Below are 20124 nucleotides of genomic sequence, written 5' to 3' on the forward strand. Positions count from 1 at the left end.
AAGGAGTTATAAAAAAAGTAGTAAGGCAAGAACAAGTCAATCGACAAAGTTTACCTTGGGAAGCGCATTGCTGGCGCTGTATGGTTTTACACGACAAGAAGAAGGGACAGAATCTTTTTTGCTGAGAGAAGAGATTTTTCGGACAAGTTTTTCTAAATCCTTGACCTCCAAATCCACTGACAACCGATCTGCGTCCTCGTCGCCGACATACTTCTCGAGAGGGTTTTTGCGAGCTCGAAGAGGCTGCACTGCAGTCCTAAGAAAATACGTCGTAATTTGGATACCGACAACTCTTTGCCGCGAGTATTTTGCAACTCATGGATGCGAGTCATCGGGGCCTCTGTCGAAGTTTTTCTTCCTCGGTAGCCTCTCGCATCCCGGGAGCGGCGGCGAAGGATTTTCTCGGCACCATCGAAAGGAGGGATGTTGTCTTCGGCACATCCATGATTCTCCTCCGAATGTACAACCACTTCTTGCGCCATCCTTGAAGCCGAGTCGGGGAGTTTGGCGTCGAAGTAATCGACTGTGGGGCGAACGGAAATAAAAACGCCGCCTATATTATAGGCGACATTGGGAGAGCCATTGCAGCGACAAAAGAAAATGCGCTTCCATAGCGCCCAGTTAGGCTGGACGCCAAGGAAGGCCTCACAAAGGGTGATGAAAATGGAGATATGGAGGATAGAGTTGGGCGTGAGGTGGTGAAGTTGAAGACCATAAACAAAAAGCAATCCACGGAGGAAAGGATGAATAGGGGCGGAAAGACCGCGGATAAGATGGTCGACGAAACTTACCCGATACCCCATTGGAGGGGTTGGGTAGCTTTCTTCACTAGGGAAGCACAGGGCCTTGGGTTTCTTGCTAATCCCCAGCTTCATCAAGAGATTGATGTCCTGGGTGGAAATTTTGGACCTTTCCCACTCCGCGCTTCCCAGATCTGCGGCGGCCATTGACGATTCGGGCCTGCTGTGCCTGGTCAACCGACGCGGTGGCATCAACAATGGCGCAGGAATGCAGCTTGGAGAAGATGAGCTTAGGGAATTGAGGGGCGCAGGAGAAGGTTTTGCAGAGGAAAGTAGGAGAACGGCGCGAGCGGAAGTGCTCGAGGAGGAAGAAGGAGATCTTATATAAAGGTGAGGCGAAGCGGCGGACCGTTGGATGGAAAAGGGGCGCGGCAGATGATAACCATGCAGAAATAAGGGTAAAAAAGTATTTTAACATTGGAGAAGTTGCGGTACGTGCGCCAGGAAAAGCGGAGGACGTGTGTCCCCCACCTACATGACGTGTCAAGATAATGGATAATTTGGGCCCGCAAGGCAGTGGGAGAAAAACTTCTCGCCATTTTTGGATTTTCAATCGTGGTGACAAGGGATTAACTTGTCAATGCATACGGGTTATAGGCTAGGGTTTAGTTAGAAGTAGAGGGCAAGTAGATCTCGAAGGTTTCAGCCGAAAAGTACTCGACGATTACGAAAACTAGGGTTTGTGAACAATGATTCGATGATCTCCTCGTCCCTCGACTCCCCTTTATATAAGAGGTGGAGCCGAGGGGTTTCGTTTTGTACAAGTTACGAGTCCGGGACGGTTTCTAACTCATCCCGCGAGATTACAAACAACACTTCCTATTACAATTCTACTTTCCTTAATATATCTTGGGCTCTCGAACCTTCTTATTCTTCGGGTAGTGGGCCTTCATTAAACCCCGGGTACTATCTTTGGCAGGCCCATTTGGGATGCCTATGTCGATAGCCCAGAGATTTTGCTTGAATCGTAGAGTCGGGGAAAATCTCCTTTGCTTATTCTTATTCGACAATTTAAACTTTTCTATATTTCTTTATATAAATTTCTATATTGTACGGGGATATTGGTAGTTGGGGCTAGTTCATCCGACGGATCGGGTACTAGTTAAGCTGCTCTAGTGGCAATCCTCAAAAACCTACTTCAAGATCACGTCCCTGGACATGATCTCGGGATCTCTAGTGCAAACTTCGACGAGTGCCGCTTAAGGTCTTACCATTCAGTCGAGTCCCGAGTCAAATTTATCGAGTACCTAACGCGTCCGTTAGGATTTTTCTTCATATGTCTGTTGATACGGATAAAAGTAGCGAGCGCTGATCTTCGGCGATGCCACGCCCAATGAGAATGGATACGGGGTCTTACCTTCGCAAATTTGCGGCATTCAGAAATTGATCGCAACATTGGCGTTACGAGAATATATTGTCGAGTGCTTTTCCGGCTGTTGGAATGGCACATTTTATCGAGTCAAATATGACTTGTATTAATCTCCCGATGGGAGTATATGTAGAGTTAATTATAACTCGAAATATACTCTCTTGCTTTTCTATCTTTCTTTCTTTTTCCTTTTTAAATTTCATCGGGCACGCCAACAGCGTTCCCGATGGGAGTAACTCCGAGGCTACAGCCAAGAACTTGTGCTTGGTTGTAGGCTCAACATTTTAGTCCACCTTGTCGCTATATTGCCATTATTTCCGATATTCTCTCTTTTCTTTCTTCTTCTTTTTTTTTATCTCTCGGGTGCGCGAACAGCGCTCCCGATGGGAGTAGCCCAGAGGCTACAGCCAAGAACTTGTGCTTGGTTGTAGGCTCCCACAATTTCTATATTTGCCATAGTCGAAATTTTACTTTTATCGAAGTAGCCCCGAGCATTTGGGCAAAAACTTGTTTACGACCAAAAGCTCCAGAAGTATTCAAATAACTTCTCCTGTCGCCATTCTCCTTTTATTTTTCTTGTCGACATACTTTCCTTTGTCAAATTCTCTTCAACTCTATTAATAGTCGAGATTTCTCTGTCTTGTGGGTCCATTGTTCTCACCACGTTGACACGTCGTGCAAGTGGGGGACACACGTCGTCCTCTTTTCCTGGCGCACGTTTGGTAACGCCTGTTCCATTCCATCTCCGTAAAAAGACATTTTTACCCTTTTCTCTGCAAGATCCTTATTCCACCACACGATTTCTTCATCCAACGGTGCACTGCTTCGCCCGATTCCTATATATACCTTTCTTCAACCTCGGTTCGCTCCTTCGCTTGCGCCGCACTATCTGTTCTTCCTTGCAAAGACTCCCTGCGCCCAACTCTTTACGATCTTCCACACGCACGAACATTGCTTTTCCGAGTGCCGTTGATGCCACCGCGCACGCGACTCACCCGCCACGACACTCCGAGAATCCAAGATGGCCGGCGAGGATCTTGAGTGGGAGAGATCTAAAATCTCCAACCAAGATGTCAATATGCTTGAAGAGGCTTGGACTGATGAAGAAGGAAGACGCCATCCGCTTTCCCGACGAAGAAAGCTACCCAAACCCTCCAATGGAGTATCGGGTTAGTTTCGTTGATCACCTCATCCGCGGCCTTTCCGCCCCAATTCATGATTTCCTCCGCGGCCTTCTTTTTGTTTATGGGATTCAACTACACCGAGTTGACTCCCAATTCCATCCTCCACATTTCTATTTTTATCACGCTTTGCGAATGCTTCCTTGGAGTCCCTCCTAATTGGGCTCTTTGGAAACGCATTTTCTGCCTCCGCCGTAATGGCGCTCACAACGCCACCTACAACATAGGCGGCGTTGTTATACGTGTCCAGAACCGACGTTGATTACTTCGACGTCAAATTTCTCGACTACGTCCAAGGATGGCGCAAAGGTGGCTTTATATACATGAAGAAAGCGCCAATTCCGTGGAACACAACATAGTTCCTTTCGACGGAAACGCAAAATTCAACGCCGCCACTCCTGGGATGCTTGAAGCTTCGAAGAAGAGAAAAAGCGACGAAGCTCTTATGTCTCGCATTCGTCAACTTCAAAATACTCGGGGCAAAGAACTTTCCGGTGTTCAAATCACTTGCTTATTTTCTTAGGATTAGAGTGCAGCCTCTTCAGGCTCGCAAAAATCCCCTTTGGACGTATTCTGGTGAAAATGACGCCAATAGACTCTCCAATGATCTTTCTTTGAAGGACTTGGAGAAGTTAATTCGAAGAATTACCTCGCTAAACAAGAAGGATCCTATTCCTTCCTCTTGTCGCGTGGAACCATACAGCTCCGCCAATCCTCTCCCGAGGTATTTTGTCTTCTCGAATTTTTATCTTGTTCCGAACTTTCCCGCATCTTATTGTATTGACATCTCTCTAATTTTCCTTTTACCGCTATTTTCCTGCAGAATCATCCTACTATGGCTTCCTTCCTCCTCTTCACGAGGATGGAGAAGTCGAAGAAAGGGGCATTGTCACTGACGACAATCAAGAAGCTCCATCTTTTGTGAATGATCCCGTGGATTCTCGAAAATCTGCGGGATCTTCCGAGGACACTACATCGGTTCAATCTCCTCCTCCCGCCGTTTCTCCACAAAGGAAAAGGAAGAGGAGTAATGCCGAAGATTCCGGCACATCCAAAGCCGAAGAAGTTGTTCCTTCTCATCCGAAGGCAGCTTATGATCCTTATATTGAATCCCTCATCAGTTCGTAAGTCACCTTGATTTCCCTTTATTTCTGTAGTCGAAGTTTTTTCTTGTCTTGCTTTTTATGCTATTGATCCTCACTCGCAGTGATGACGAGGAAGAAGTACCAACTCGTGACGTGGCTCCTCGGACGAGCACATCACATACTTTAGTTATTTCGGAGAAGCCCGTTGAAGGAGAAGAATCGTCGCCTCCTCAACAAAATGTTGGCACATCTACTCCTCCTTCGAGCCCCCTTGTCCCTTCACCAAAAAGGGCAAGGGTTGAAATGATCATTGAGCCTCCCCCTCCATTGAGCAGCTCTTCGTCCCTGCTCTTGGATGATGTAAGTTTGTCGAGATCTATATTTCCTCTATTTTGCTTTTTTTTTAGGCCCTCACTTTTTTTTTAATGCCGATGTTTTCTCTTGCGTTCTTCTTCTTTGACAGCCCATGATCAAAGATCTTATCCGCATCGGATCCCAATTTATTGGGTACCGCGAGTATGCCAGCAGAACCGAAGGTAACAACCTTTATATTTGCCGTTCTTCCTGGCTTTTGCTCCTGTTGCTTGTCGCGATTTTTTGATCTTTCCTCCCCCTTTTTTATCTCGATAGAGAAACTTGCAGAGGCCAATAAGCGTGCTGATGCACTTGCTCATAAACTGGAGCAAAGTGAGGCGGCTCGCGAGAAAGCCGAACTTGTTGCTAGCGAAGCTAAAGCCGAGGCTGATGATGCCAAAGCAAAAGCTGCTAGTGTCGAGGAACTGCAGAAAAGGCTTAAAGATGCTTGAATCCGCTTTAGACGAGCGAGAAAGCTGCACAAGCTGCTCGTGAGCAAGGGATCCTCAAGCGTCTGAAGTCGCAAAGTCGACGTACTCTGAGTAATATTATCGATCCCTTCTATTTTATTGTACTTCCTGTTTCTTGGTTTGTGACAAATGTTTTGTCTCGTGTGGCAGCCCAAACAAACCAAGATTTTGATCTGGAGAATCCCATCAATGACCCTCTCCTTGACGCACTTTCTTCTCTGGAGTTTCATGGACGCGAAATTCGTGAAGGCGTGGAAAATGCTAGTGCAGGTTTGTCGGCGTTGTTCCCCTACTTCTTCCCGAAGAAAGAGGAACCTTCGACTTTCCTTGCCCTTGCCAAGATTTTCAATTCATCGAGAAGACCTTGGACTGAAGATGCGTCGAGGAAAATATGAAGGTTCTTTGTCGAAAACTCTTGTTGCCACTGGTTGCTGACAGCCAACGGACTCTTGATTGGATGAAAGTTGGCGACACCGATCGGATAGAGCGATCGAGATGGAGGTCGCTGATTAAGGCGGCCAAGCCCAACACAAAGAAGATCTTGGCGTATCTCGGGATCAAGCCGGCTTCGACTCCTAGCTCCTCGAGGCCGGAGGTCTAGTTGCATGCCTCCTTGTTTTTCTTTCTCTGTTTCTTTTGCTCTTGTCGCCATTTTAGCCTTGGTGACAATTACTCTGTTAGTCCCTACGGAGAACTTTCTTTTGTAATGTCCGTGTAAATTTTCTAGAAAGTAATGAAATTCCTCTTCGTGCTTATCATTGATCCTGGGCCTTTCTTTTCCGGTTAATATTTGATAATTACTCGACCACTCCTTGCTCTCGCCGTTGCTTCACCGCATCTTCCTTCTCGAAGAAAGTACTAGTCGACCATAATCCCCTCGAAAGTTCGTCAAGCAGACATTTGTCGGAAGATTTGCAAGAACTTCGACAACAACTTCAATCTATGAAGAAACAAACTTTGGCCATGATGGAACAATCTCGGAAAGCATCACGAGCAGAGAAAAACTTGCTCTTCATCAAGCCAAAGAAGCTATGGCTGCTAAGGATGCTGCTTGTATTAGAAGCAAAGGGAGCCACGACTCGAGAAAATAGTATGCTTGAGCTAATGCTTGGAAGCTAGCACGAGATATGTTAGGTACGTTTTTGCGATCTTATGATGCCTTCTCTTTATTTTCTTGTGCCTTTCTTCCAATTTCTTGCCCTGTCGCTCTAACGAGCTCGGTTCTTGATTCTGCTGCCGAAGATCGAGAGTGAATGAGAGAACAAATCTTCTTGTCAATCTTTCCCTTAACCATGGCTGTTTGTTACGGGCCACTCCTGAGCCGAACCCAACAAATTGTTAGGTTCCAAGACCGTGCTTGCCAAGTGCGCGAATTTCTCAGTTTTTGCACGACGACATTAACCCTTGTCTATAGGAATTTATTTCCTCGAAACGAGGTTCCCAAAACTCTTCCTGAATTATTAGAGGTATTCAGAGATGCTCCCCGCATTCATAACTTTGTGCGGGCTCAACTCTCTGTTTGGAGCGAGATTCGCCATGATTATGATAAACATCTGTCATCCAAAGTTGGACTCGACGAAGATTGTTGTTGATTGCTCAGCCAAGAAAACGCGTCGGAAAAATGATATTGACTCAATCGATGATATGGTAGCTCCGTGGCCGAATCGATGATAGATGAACTTCTTCGGATGGACTCGAGTTCTTTATCAAGGGTTCTTATGCTGAACATAAAACAACCGAGAGGCTTGTCCAGTAGATAGTATCTTGGGATTTAAGCTGACTTGTATTATATTGGAAACCTTGTATCTCACTCTTTTTTGATTTCCCCGTTTTTTATATTTCCGAAGGAATTTATTGTATATTGCCGAAGCCCTCTATATTGTTGAAGCCCCCGAGCCTAACTGGGCAAAGGTTGTACTATTTTTTCCTCCTTGAAATCTATCTTTTCTGTTGTAATAAGACATCCTTGTTTTTCCCTTGGATGGATTGCCAATCTTCGAGTATCTTTGATGTCGAAGTTCTATATTTTTATTGCGAGGTTCTTAGACCAGAGCACTTTAAGATTTTGAGGTGTACACTATATTTATGATTGCTGGCTTCCGATTTTTATATTTGGCGAGGTATTAATGTACCAAGGCGAAATATTTCAGTGGATCTATATTGTATGTATTTTGAGACTTAGGCATTGAGCCCCGAGCGTGTCGAAAAATAAGAAGTATATCTCCACTATCTTTATTATATTGCAGCACCACGAGCCCGCCTCATTAAAAACCTTTCCGGCCCCACTCGGTGCCCCGAAAAAGGAAAAGAGTGCGTCCGAAAACTCGTGGGCGTTTCGGTACATTGAAATTTTACAAGGACTATATTTTAGCTCTAGGCGTAGAACCGCTTTGAGTTGCGCCACGTTCCAGGGGTTTTGCTCCTCCACCCCTGTCTTCTTGTCCTTTATCCTGTATGCTCCTCCTCCAGATTACTTCCGTGACGATATAGGGACCAAGCCATGGTGACTCGAGTTTTTCATGACTTTTTGCGTGAGCCGAAGAACTAAGTCTCCCACTTGAAAGGATCTTGGCCGCAAACGTCGGTCGTGGTAATTCTTCAAGTCCTGTTGATATTTGGTGACCCTTGATAATACTTCGTCTCGAGCTTCGTCGAGTGCGTCTACGTCGTCTTCCAATGCTGTCCTTGAAGCTTCTTCATTATACGCTGTGACTCTTGGGGAGTCGTGCTCTATTTCTATTGGTAATACTTGCCTCCGCGCCATGGACTAGAAAAAGCGGGGTTTCTTGTGTCGCTGTATTTGGTGTTGTTCGGATGCTCCACAACACACTTGGTAGTTCTTCAGGCCAGGTATGTCGAGCTTTTTCTAGTGGTCCCAACAGGCGTTTCTTGATGCCATTGCAGATAATGCCATTGGCTTTCTCGACCTGCCCGTTGGTTTGAGGATGTGCAACTGACACAAAGTGCAGCTTGATACCCACTTCTTTGCAGTAATCTTTGAATTCGTGGGATGTAAACTTACTGCCATTGTCCGTGACGATGCTATGAGGCACTCCAAATCTGAAGACGAGGCCTTTTATGAATTTTATTGCGGATGCTCCATCTGGCGAATTTATCGGCTTCGCTTCTATCCACTTTGTAAATTTGTCGACTGACTACTAGCATGTATTCCTTTCACTTTGGCCATGATTTGTGTAACTTTCCCACCATATCGAGTCCCCATTGTGCAAAGGGCCACGACAATGGTATTGGTGCTAGTTCTGCTGCTGGAGAGTGAGGTTTTGCGGCGAACCTTTGACACGCATCGCATGTCCTTACTATTTCTTTGGCGTCCTCGATTGCTGTCAACCAGTAGAATCCTGCCCGAAAAACTTTGGCTGCGATGGCTCGACTACTCGCGTGGTGGCCGCATATTCCTTCGTGTACATCCTTCAGAATTACTCTTCCTTCTTCGGGTGTTACACACCTTTGCAGAACGCCTGAAATACTTCGCTTGTACAGTTCTCCTTTGATCACCGTGAAAGCTTTAGACCGTCGAATTACTCGCCTTGCTTCAACTGGATCGTCGGGTATTTCTTTCCCGAGGATGTATGATATATATGCTTGCATCCAAGGAACCTGTACCATCATCACAAGCTCTTGTTCCTCTTCATCCTCCGTGGTTTTACGTGAGGGGTGTCGAAGTTCTTGCTTTTTTACGCACCTTTTTTGGCTTTGTAGATCTCTCCGATATTTCTTCCCAAAACACTCCTGGCGGGACTGGGAGGCATCGCGACCCGATGTTTGCGAGGACGTCGGCTTCATCGTTGCTCAATCTACTGATGTGGTTTTCCTCGCATCCATCAAATAGCTTCTCGAGTTCATTGTACACCTCCTTGTATGCTACCATGCTATCATTGACTGCATCACATTGGTTCATAACTTGCTGGGCCACCAATTGTGAGTCGCCAAAGATTTTTAGTCGAGTTGCACCGCATGCTTTTGCCATCTTCATCCCGTGTATGAGGGCTTCATATTCTGCTTCATTGTTAGATGCGTTAGGGAACGTCATCCGAAGGATATACTTCAATTTGTCGCCTTCAGGTGATATAAGTACTACTCCTGCGCCAGCTCCTTCTACTCTCTTGGACCCGTCAAAATTCATGGTCCAAGTTCTCGACAAGTCCAGGGGTCCTGTGTTTTGCGGTTCCATCCACTCTGCGATGAAGTCCGGCAAAACTTGCGACTTGATTGCTTTTCTTTTTCATACGTGATGTCCCGAGGGAAAGTTCTATTCCCCAAAGGAGACACGACCCGTAGCTTCTGGATTGTTCGAGTATATTTGACAAAGGAGCCTCATTGACCACTATGATCGGGTGTGCCGAAAAATAGTGACGCAATTTTCGTGCTTTGTTGTGAATACTCCATATGCTAGCTTTTGGTGCTGAGGGTACCTTTGTTTTGATGGTGATAAAACTTCGCCGACGAAGTATCTCGGCCTCTCGTACTCCGTGGAGTTTTCCTTCTTCTTCTCTTTCGACAACTAGCACCGAGCTTACCACTTGGGGCGTGGCTGCGATGTATAGCAGGAGAGGTTCCTTTTCCTTTGGCGCCACCAAAATTGGTGGTGTCGAGATTTTGCGCTTCAAATCTTCGAAGGCTCTGTCGGCTTCTTCGTTCCACTGGAATTTGTCTCCTTGCTTTATTAAAGCATAGAATGGTAACGCTTTTTCTCCTAGCCTGGCGACGAATCTGCTCAAAGCCGCGACTCGCCCTGTTAGCTGTTGTATCTCTTTCAACTTTGTTGGATTTCTCATTGTTACAATGGCTTGTATTTTATCGGGATTTGCTTCAATCCCTCTTGCTGAGACTAGAAACCCCAAGAGTTCTCTTGCTGGGACACCAAAGGAACACTTCGTCGGGTTCAACTTCAGGCAGAATTTGTTGAGGTTGTCGAACGTTTCCTTGAGGTCCTCGATCAGTGTTGTTCCTTTTTTTGATGTTATGACGACGTCGTCGATGTATACTTGCACGTTTTTCCCAATCGTGTCGCCAAGCACTTACGCATCATCCTCGATATGTTGCTCCCGCGTTTTTTAGACCAAAGGGCATTGTTACGTAACAAAACACGCCATAAGGTGTAATGAACGCAGTCTTTACTTCATCTTCTTCTTTCAATCTGATCTGGTTATAACCAGAATACGCATCCAGGAAGGAAAGACGTTCGCATCCAGCCGTGGAGTCGATAATTTGGTCGATCCTCGGGAGAGGGAAGTGATCCTTTGGACAATGTTTGTTGAGACACGTAAAGTCGACGCACATGCGAAGAACCTTAGTGTTTTTCTTTGGCACCATCACGGGATTTGCTACCCATGTGGCTTCGTGAATATCTCTTTGATAAAACCAGCTTCTTGTAGTCGATTGATTTCGACGAGCATAGCTTTGCGGTTTGGTTCGAAAAACGCCGCAGAGGTTGTTTGATTGGTCTCGCTGATGGATCCAAATTTAGGTGGTGCTCGGCAAGTTCCCTGGGTACTCCTGGCATGTCGGCTGGACACCATGCGAAGATTTTCCGAGTTCTCACGGAGGAACTCGACGAGCGCGCTTTCCTATGCGATATCCATGTTGTTTGCAATAGATGTCGTCTTTTCGGGTCCGTCGGGTGAATGCTGCACCTCCTTAGAATTTTTCTCTGTATTGAAAGTTGATTCTTTATTTGGTCTTCCAACGTCCGGCGGTACGTCGTAATCGGTCATACTTTTCGACGCCAAATACTCAGCTTGCATCCCGAAAGTTTACGATAACCGATGGAAATCCTTGTCGCACTTATCGGCTAAGGCGAAGCTCCCTTTGATTGTGATTGGTCCCTTGGGTCCGGGCAATCTCCACAACAGGTATGTATAGTGTGGTACTGCCATAAATCTAGCATATGCTTGGTCGTCCCAACAAAGCGTGGTACTGCGATGGAAAATCCACGACTTCAAACTCCAGTTTCTCGATTCTATAATTTTCTCGGGTTCCAAAGCTGAACGTCGAGGTTGATCTTCCCCAATGGGTAACTTGGTTTCTCCGGTGTGATGCCGTGGAACCTTGTGTCCGTTGGCTTCAAGTTTGCTAAGGATATGTTCATCTTCCTCAATGTATCTCGCATACATAAGGTTTAAGGTGCTGCCACCATCTATGAATACTCGAGAAACATCGAATCCCGCAATAGCTGCTGGCGAGAATAAGTGCTGACCGCCTACGGTCGAGGAACTTGCTGCGGATGATCCGCTATGGTGAAGCCGATGTCTTGCCACGACCAATTGAGGTACTCAAGCTTGTTGGTGGAGGCATTTTCTACGCCATGAACACCTGTCTCGAGATTACTTTTTGAGTTACGTTGGACGGCCTTCCCTTCGAATCATCGACACCGCTCCGTTTGAGTTAGGATCGACATAAGGTGGTGGTGGAGGTGCTGCCGCTATTCCGAGCTGATGCCGATTGTCGTGCAGTAATCGCGGGAGGTGGCGGTAGGTGAACTTCGCTCCTGGGCTCCCGAGGATTTCTCTGTGCTTGCTCGAGCGTGAGCGTTTTACGCACATCCGAACATTGCTTGAAAATTTCGACGGTCTTTACGCGGGTGCCACGATCTGTCTTTTCCCGTTCTTTGTCGAGGAAAAAGTGCATCTGGCACGGTCCGTTCAGCATTTCTTCGGGGGACACGAAAGGTCTTGGAAACCTTGGCCCGCTATTTTGCCTGTTGCGGGAGTCGTCCCTATTATCGCTTCGCTGCTCATTCCTTCTCTGATAATCATCTCTGTTGTTTCCTCCTGTGCTTGCCCGAAATCCTGCCGAAATTTGCCCTGGGGCGTCATAGTTCGGATACTGCCGAGGAAATCGTCGCCTTGATTGATAATTTCGACCACGGTCCTCCTACGGCGACTGTGTCGTTTATTGTGGACAGCGTCTTCTCCATCTGCCCATCTATTTGCTATCTCCATCAACGCGGATACTTGTCTTTGGATTGGTCCTTCCCAAGTCCTCGACAAAATCTCCACGCCTAATTCCTGCGACAAACGCATCTATTGCTCTCTCGTCAGATATATTTTCTGCCGAGTTTTTTATGATGTTCCACCTTTGGATGTATTTTCTCATTGACTCATCTGGCTTTTGTCGACGCGCTCTCAACTCTTCTAACGACGCAGGTTTTTTGCACGTGGACCTGAAGTGTTTGACGAATACGTCCTCGAAACTTTCCCAGCTGTCGATAGATCCTGGCGGAAGTTTTTTGATCCAAGATCGTGCGGCTCCACTTAAGTGCACCTGAATACTTTGCATGGCTGTTGCTCTAGTTCCTCCAGTTAACTTCACCGTCTCGAGGTAATCGATTAGCCAATCCTCTGGATCTTGCAAGCCGTCGAATTTTTGAAGTGATCGAGGCAACTTAAATCCCGAAGGGACTCGAGTTTTCGTACTCTCCTTGTGAAGCACGGCAGGCCGCACATATCCTCGTCGTTAAGCTCCGGGGATTGCCGATGATCCCTTCTGCTTTGCCTCGCTCTATCGACCCTTGCTTGTGCTCCTGTGTCTCTTGCTCCGCTTGGTCCTTCAGGAACTGCCGCCGTTGCTGCCGCAGGTCGTGGACTATTTTGTCTTGCCGCTCCTTCGGGAGGCGTTGATACAAACGTTGTCCCCATAGCTCCAACCCCTGCTAACGCCATATTGTATAATGTTTCCCTTGGATCTCCTGGGGGTGGCCTAGATGCGAGGATGTAAGCTTGTGTCGCCATATACCCGGCTTACGGTGTCTTAGGGATAATGTTTCCTCTTGTATCTATCGACATAAAGGACATGTCGAGGTTTTGAACCAAGTGCTCTCTTTACGCTTCGGGTATGTGTTGTAACCTTGATCTTCCTCTGTTCCGAGCCTCCCTGTGGCTATCATCCGAAACTCTAGATTGTCGACTTAGATCTGCCCTTCTCTGCTGGATGCAGAAGCTGCCTCCTTTCTCTGTTCAACTCAGCTGTCTGTTTTTCTATTTCTCTGGCAGTGCGTGCGAGCCTATATTGATAAGCTTGCAGTTCTTGAGCTGTAGCTGTTGTCGTCATTGGCTCCGAACCATCTAGGGCTTTTGCAGCTCTATCCCAGGCTTCTTGCGGAAGTTGAACTCTGACACGTGGTGTGGGCCCGTCATATTTAGTGCCCATACCTCTCCTTAGATCTGAGGGATCGACATATGGATTACCCAAATCGTCGAAAGCCTCCGATGTTTCTTCTTGATTTTCGTTAGCATAAATCTGATGATATTTTGTACTCGAGATCTATGTTGGGTTTGGTGACATCATTGTTGAGATTGATGAAGACCTTGCCCATTGTGATGGATTTGTCGATGAAGTCGTAAGCTGTCGACATCGCTTGAGCCATCGCTTATATATGAGTCCGCGAGATGACTCAAACGATGTGTCGGCTGAAGATCTTGGCGAGTTTCTCTCTTGCTATGATGCTGACGTAACGTGTTGCCGAAGTTTCTTCTTCTGACTCGGTTGACGATGCATAGCTTGAAAAATCGGAATCGACCGCCGACGATCCCGACGAAATCGGAATTTCGACACGATACGATCCTTCCTTCTCGATGCGAAAGTGAAACCTTCCGAACGTCATCTCCATGGGCTCCGCCAGATACGCATATGCATCCAAACGGGAGGGTGGGTGAGGAACAAAATCAACAAGACCAGCAGCGATCTGTTTACCTCGATCCATAGTGTTGCTTCCGGTTGACGATGTCGAAGATCTTGAACGTGCCATCGAGATCAGATCCTTACGCCTCTAATTCCCACAGACGGCGCCAATTGACAAGGGATTAACTTGTCAATGCCTACGGGTTATAGGTTAGGGTTTAGTTAGAAGTAGAGGGCAAGTAGATCTCGAAGGTTTCAGCCGAAAAGTACTCGACGATTACGAAAACTAGGGTTTGTGAACAATGATTCGATGATCTCCTCGTCCCTCGACTCCCCCTTTATATAAGAGGTGGAGCCGAGGGTTTCGTTTTGTACAAGTTACGCAGTCGGGACGGTTTCTAACTCATCCCGCCAGATTACAAACAACACTTCCTATTACAATTCTACTTTCCTTAATATATCTTGGGCTCTCGAACATTCTTATTCTTCGGGTAGTGGGCCTTCATTAAACCCCGGGTACTATCTTTGGCAGGCCCATTTGGGATGCCTATGTCACGTGGCTATCGTCAGCAATAACGTCACCTTGTCAGAGAGAAACATTCGACTCAACAGCAGCATAAAAAAGGCGACATGCAAAAATATTGGAGAGCCTTTGATCAAATACAAGTTTTTGATCAAATGCTCGGGGGCTATTTTGAGAAAATGAAAAGATCAAAAAAGACAAAATAGAAATGGCGTGAGCCTATGATCAAATACAAATATTTGTTCATAGCCTCGGGGGCTACTCCCATCGGGAGCGTTGTTCGCGCACCCGAGAAATTATAAAACTTCGGGAGAGAAAGAAAATATAGCGGCATAAGGCGTGGAGCCTACAACCAAGCACTAGTTCTTGGCTGTAGCCTCGGGGGCTACTCCCATCGGGAACGCTGTTCGCGTGCCCGATGAAATTATAAGAAAGAAAGAATGAATGAAAAGAAGAAAGATAGAAGAGCAAAAGAGTATACTTCGAGTTATAAATAACTCTGCATATACTCCCATCGGGAGAGCAATATAAGTCATCTTTGACTCAATAAAATGTGTCATTCCAACAGCCGAATAAGCACTCGACAATATATTCTCAGAACGCCAAAGTTGCGATCAATTTCTGAATGCCGCAAAACTTTGCGAAGGTAAGACCCCAGATCCGTTCCGAGTGGCGTGGCGCCGTCTCTGACGTCGGTTTGCTACTTTTATCCGTATCAACAGATACGAAGAAAAATCCTAACGGACGCGTTAGGTACCCGATAAATATGACTGGGACTCGACAGAATGGTAAAACCTTAAGCGGCACATGTCGAAGTTTACACCAGTATCCCGAGATCATGTCTAGGGACGAGATTTTGAAGTAGGTTTTTGCGGATTGCCACTAGAGCAGTTAACTAGTACCTGATCCGTCAGATGAACTAGCCCCAATTACCATTATCCCTGTACAATATAGAAATTTATGTGAATAAATATAGAAAAGTTTTAAATTGTCGAGTGAAAATAAACAGTGGAGATTTTCCCTGACTCTACGATTCAAGCAAAATCTCGGGGGCTACTGACATAGGCATCCCCAATGGGCCTGTCGAAGATAGTACCCGGGGTTTATTGAAAGCCCACTACCCGAAGAATAAGAAGACTCGGAAGCCCAAGATATTGCTAAGGAAAGCTAGAGTTGTAGTAGGAAGCATTATTTGTAATCTTGCGGGAGGAGTTAGAAACCTTCCCGGACTCTGTAACTTGTACAATACGAATCCCTCGGCGCCGCCTCCTATATAAGGGGGAGTCGAGGGACAAAGAAAGCGTCGAATCATTGTTTCCCAAACCCTAGTTTCATATTCGTCGAGTACTTTTCGGCTGAAACCTTCGAGATCTACTTGCCCTCTACATCAGACTAAACCCTAGTCTACAATCCGTAGGCATTGAAAAGTTAATACCTTGTCACCACCCCTATAGAAGGCAGCTCAGCTCACTTCACTTAGCCATTTGGTGCCACTTCTCTTCACAATCTTCACAAGTGGGTGGTGGGTTTGATTTTGGTTCCTCTTATGCACATAAGGTGTTCGATGAAATGCCCGAGAGATTGAAAGAAACATGATATGAAGTGTCCGAGCCACACTTGAGCTTTCTCATTTATTTTTCCTCCATCGCGGTTAGCAACTTGAACCTTTCATGTGTCATTGATAAAATATGCATGTGTGTAGTTCATTGTTTAATTTCTATTGTTTGTAGATAGTTAGTTTAACAAATGCATGATGGTTAATTATATATTTTATATTATAATAATGCAGATGAATCGGCAATGGATGTACGGTAACCGACTCTCCGATAAGTTCAATACGGGTTTGAAAGATTTCCTCGTAGTGGCTAATGCGAACAAGCAGGAGGGTTTTGTTATCTGTCCATGTGTTGGCTGTAAGAATCAGAAGGGTTACTCTTCCTCAAGAGACGTTCACCTGCACCTACTTCGGCAGGGTTTCATGCCAAGCTATAATTGTTGGACCAAGCATGGAGAAAGAGGGGTTATAATGGAAGAAGATGAAGAAGGGGATGATTTCATCGATGACAACTATCTTGATCATTTCGGTGATACTTTCATAGAGGATGCTGAAGGTGGGGAAGGTGAAGGGGAAGGTGAAGAAGAGGCACGTGATGAGCCCACTAATGATCTTGGTCGGACCATTGCTGATGCACAGAGAGGCTGCGAAACTGAAAAGGAGAGAAAGAATTTGGATCGCATGTTAGAGGATCACAAAAAGTCACTGTACCCCGGATGCGATAATGGTCTGAAAAAACTGGGCTGCACACTGGATTTGCTGAAATGGAAGGCACAGGAAGGTCTATCTGACTCGGGATTTGAAAATTTGATGAAAATGATGAAGAATATGTTTCCAAAGAATAATGAGTTGCCCGCCAGTACGTACGAAGCAAAGAAGGTTGTCTGCCCTCTAGGTTTAGAGGTTCTGAAGATACATGCATGCATTAACGACTGCATCCTCTACCGCGGTGTATACGAGAATTTGAATGAATGCCCGGTATGCACTGCTTTGCGTTATAAGATCAGAGGCGATGACCCTGGTGACGATGTTGAGGGCGAGAAACCCAGGAAGAGGGTTTCCGCCAAGGTGATGTGGTATGTGATACGTCTCAAACGTATCTATAATTTCTTATGTTCCATGCTACTTTTATGATGATACTTACATGATTTATACACACTTTACATCGTTTTGATGCGTTTTCCAGAAATAACCTATTGACGAGATGCCGAAGGGCCAGTTGTTGTTTTCTGCTGTTTTTGATTCCAGAAATCCTAGTAAGGAAATATTCTCGGAATCAGACGAAATCAATGCCCAGCATCCTATTTTTCCACGAAGCTTCCAGAACACCCGAGAGCCAGCAGAGGAGGGCCACAGGGCCACCGGATGACAGGGTGGCGCGGCCAGGACCTGGGCCGCGCCCCCCTATTGTGTCACTGCCTCGTCAGCCCTCCGACTCCGCCTCTTCGCCTGTTTAAAGGTCCCTGACCTAAAACCTCGATACGGAAAAGCCACGGTACGAGAAACTTTCCAAAGCCGCCGCCATCGCGAAGCCAAGATTTGGGGGACAGGAGTCTCTGTTCCTGCACGCCGCCGGGACGGGGAAGTGCCCCCGGAAGGCATCTCCATCGACACCACCGCCATCTTCATCACCGCTGCTGTCTCCCATGAGGAGGGAGTAGTTCTCCATCGAGGCTAAGGGCTGTACCGGTAGCTATGTGGTTAATCTCTCTCCTATGTACTTCAATACAATGATCTCATGAGCTGCCTTACATGATTGAGATTCATATGAGTTTTGTATCACTATTCATCTATGTGTTACTCTGGTGATGTTATTAAAGTAGTCTATTCCTCCTCCATGGTGTAAAGGTGACAGTGTGTGCATCATGTAGTACTTGGCGTAGGCTATGATTGTAATCTCTTGTAGATTATGAAGTTAATTATTGCTATGATAGTATTGATGTGATCTATTCCTCCTTCATAGTGTGATGGTGACAGTGTGCATGCTATGTTAGTACTTGGTGTAATTGCAATGATCTATCATGCACTCTAAGGTTATTTAAATATGAACATTGAATGTTGTGGAGCTTGTTAACTCCGGCATTGAGGTGCTCTTGTAGCCCTACACAATTAGTGGTGTTCATCATCCAACAAGAGAGTGTAGAGTGGTTTTATTATGTGATCAATGTTGAGAGTGTCCACTAGTGAAAGTATGATCCCTAGGCCTTGTTTCCAAACATCGAATCTCCGTTTGTTTACTGTTGCGTTGCATGTTTACTCGCTGCCATAATTTATTCAGATTGCTATTGCCACTCATATTCATCCATATCATTTGCATCTCACTATCTCTTCGCCCAACTAGTGAACCTATACATCTGACAAGTGTATTAGGTGTGTTGGGGACACAAGAGACTTCTTGTATCGTGATTGCAGGGTTGCTTGAGAGGGATATCTTTGACCTCTTCCTCCCTGAGTTCGATAAACCTTGGGTGATCCACTTAAGGGAAACTTGCTGCTGTTCTACAAACCTCTGCTCTTGGAGGCCCAACACTGTCTACAAGAATAGAAGCACCCGTAGACATCAAGCACTTTTCTGGCGCCGTTGCCGGGGAGGAAAGGTAAAAGGCACTCACACTCCGGTCCCAGGTAACTGAGTACTTTCCTGTTGCCGCTGTGTGTGTGCTCGAAGCTATTTCCTTTAGATCCTGCAATTGCATATTTTTGTTTCTTGTTAAACACTAGTAAGGCATAATGGAAAACATCTGTGAGCTTTTTGTACTATTTCCTGAGTCAAGACATGAATGGTTTAATGCGAAAATTAAAAAACCTATGGAACCTTATTTGCATGCTGGTAGTAATATTAGTATGAACGCTTTGAACACCATTGTTGATAATGATATAGAAAATTCGAAGCTTGGGGAGGTCGGTTTTGATGAAAATGATCTCTTTAGCCCTCCGGGTATTGAGGAGAAAGTTTATGTTGATTATGATATGCCTCCCATATATGATGATTATAATGATAGTGGTCTTTTGGTGCCGCCTACTATGGAGGATAAATTTAATTATGATTACAATATGCCTCCTATATTTGACGAAGAGAATAATAATGATAGCTACTTTGTTGAATTCGCTCCCACTATTACTAATAAAATTGATTATGCTTATGTGGAGAGTAATGATACTTTTATGCATGTGAATAAGAATGCTTTATGTGATATTTATTTTGTTGAGTTTTGTCATGATGCTACTGGATATTATTATGAGAGAGGAAAATATGGTTGTAGAAATTTTCATGTTACTAAAACACCTCCCTATATGCTGAAATTTTGGAAGCTACACTTGTTTTATCTTCCTATGCTTGTCACTTTGCTCTTCATGAACTTGTTTATTTACAAGATTCCTTTCCATAGGAAGTGGCTTAGACTTAAATTTGTTTTGAATTTGCCTCTTGATGCTCTCTTTTGCTTCAACTCTTATTTCTTGCGAGTGCATCATTAAAACTGCTGAGCCCATCTTAATGGCTATAAAGAAAGCACTTCTTGGGAGATAACCCATGTGTTTATTTTACTACAGTACTTTTGTTTTATATTTGAGTCTTGGAAGTTGTTACTACTGTAGCAAACTCTCCTTATCTTTATTTTATTGCATTGTTGTGCCAAGTAAATCTTTGATAGTAAAGTCAATACTAGATTTGGATTACTGCGCAGAAACAGATTTCTTGCTATCACGAATTTGGGCAGTGTTCTCTGTAGGTAACTCAGAAAAATCTGCCAATTTACGTGAGTGATCCTCAGATATGTACGCAACTTTCATTCAATTTGAGCATTTTCATCTGAGCAAGTCTGGTGCCTCTTTAAAATTCGTCTTTACGGACTGTTCTGTTTTGACAGATTCTGCCTTTTATTTCGCATTGCCTCTTTCGCTGTGTTGGATGGATTTCTTTGTTCCATTACCTTCCAGTAGCTTTGAGCAATGTCCATAAGTGTTAAGAATGATTGTGTCACCTCTGAACACTAGTAAGCATGCACGTGCAACGCACGTCTCTGAAATGTAAGTCATACCTTCTATGTAAATGTTTGTGCAACATACTATTCGCACAAACAACATTGGTTAAAATCCATGAATCGTACTAAATGAACAATGCCATATCTGAAAGAAATTTCTTTAT

The sequence above is a fragment of the Lolium rigidum genome, chromosome 6 (genome assembly GCF_022539505.1).
Source record: "Lolium rigidum isolate FL_2022 chromosome 6, APGP_CSIRO_Lrig_0.1, whole genome shotgun sequence".
Taxonomy (NCBI): Eukaryota; Viridiplantae; Streptophyta; class Magnoliopsida; order Poales; family Poaceae; genus Lolium; species Lolium rigidum.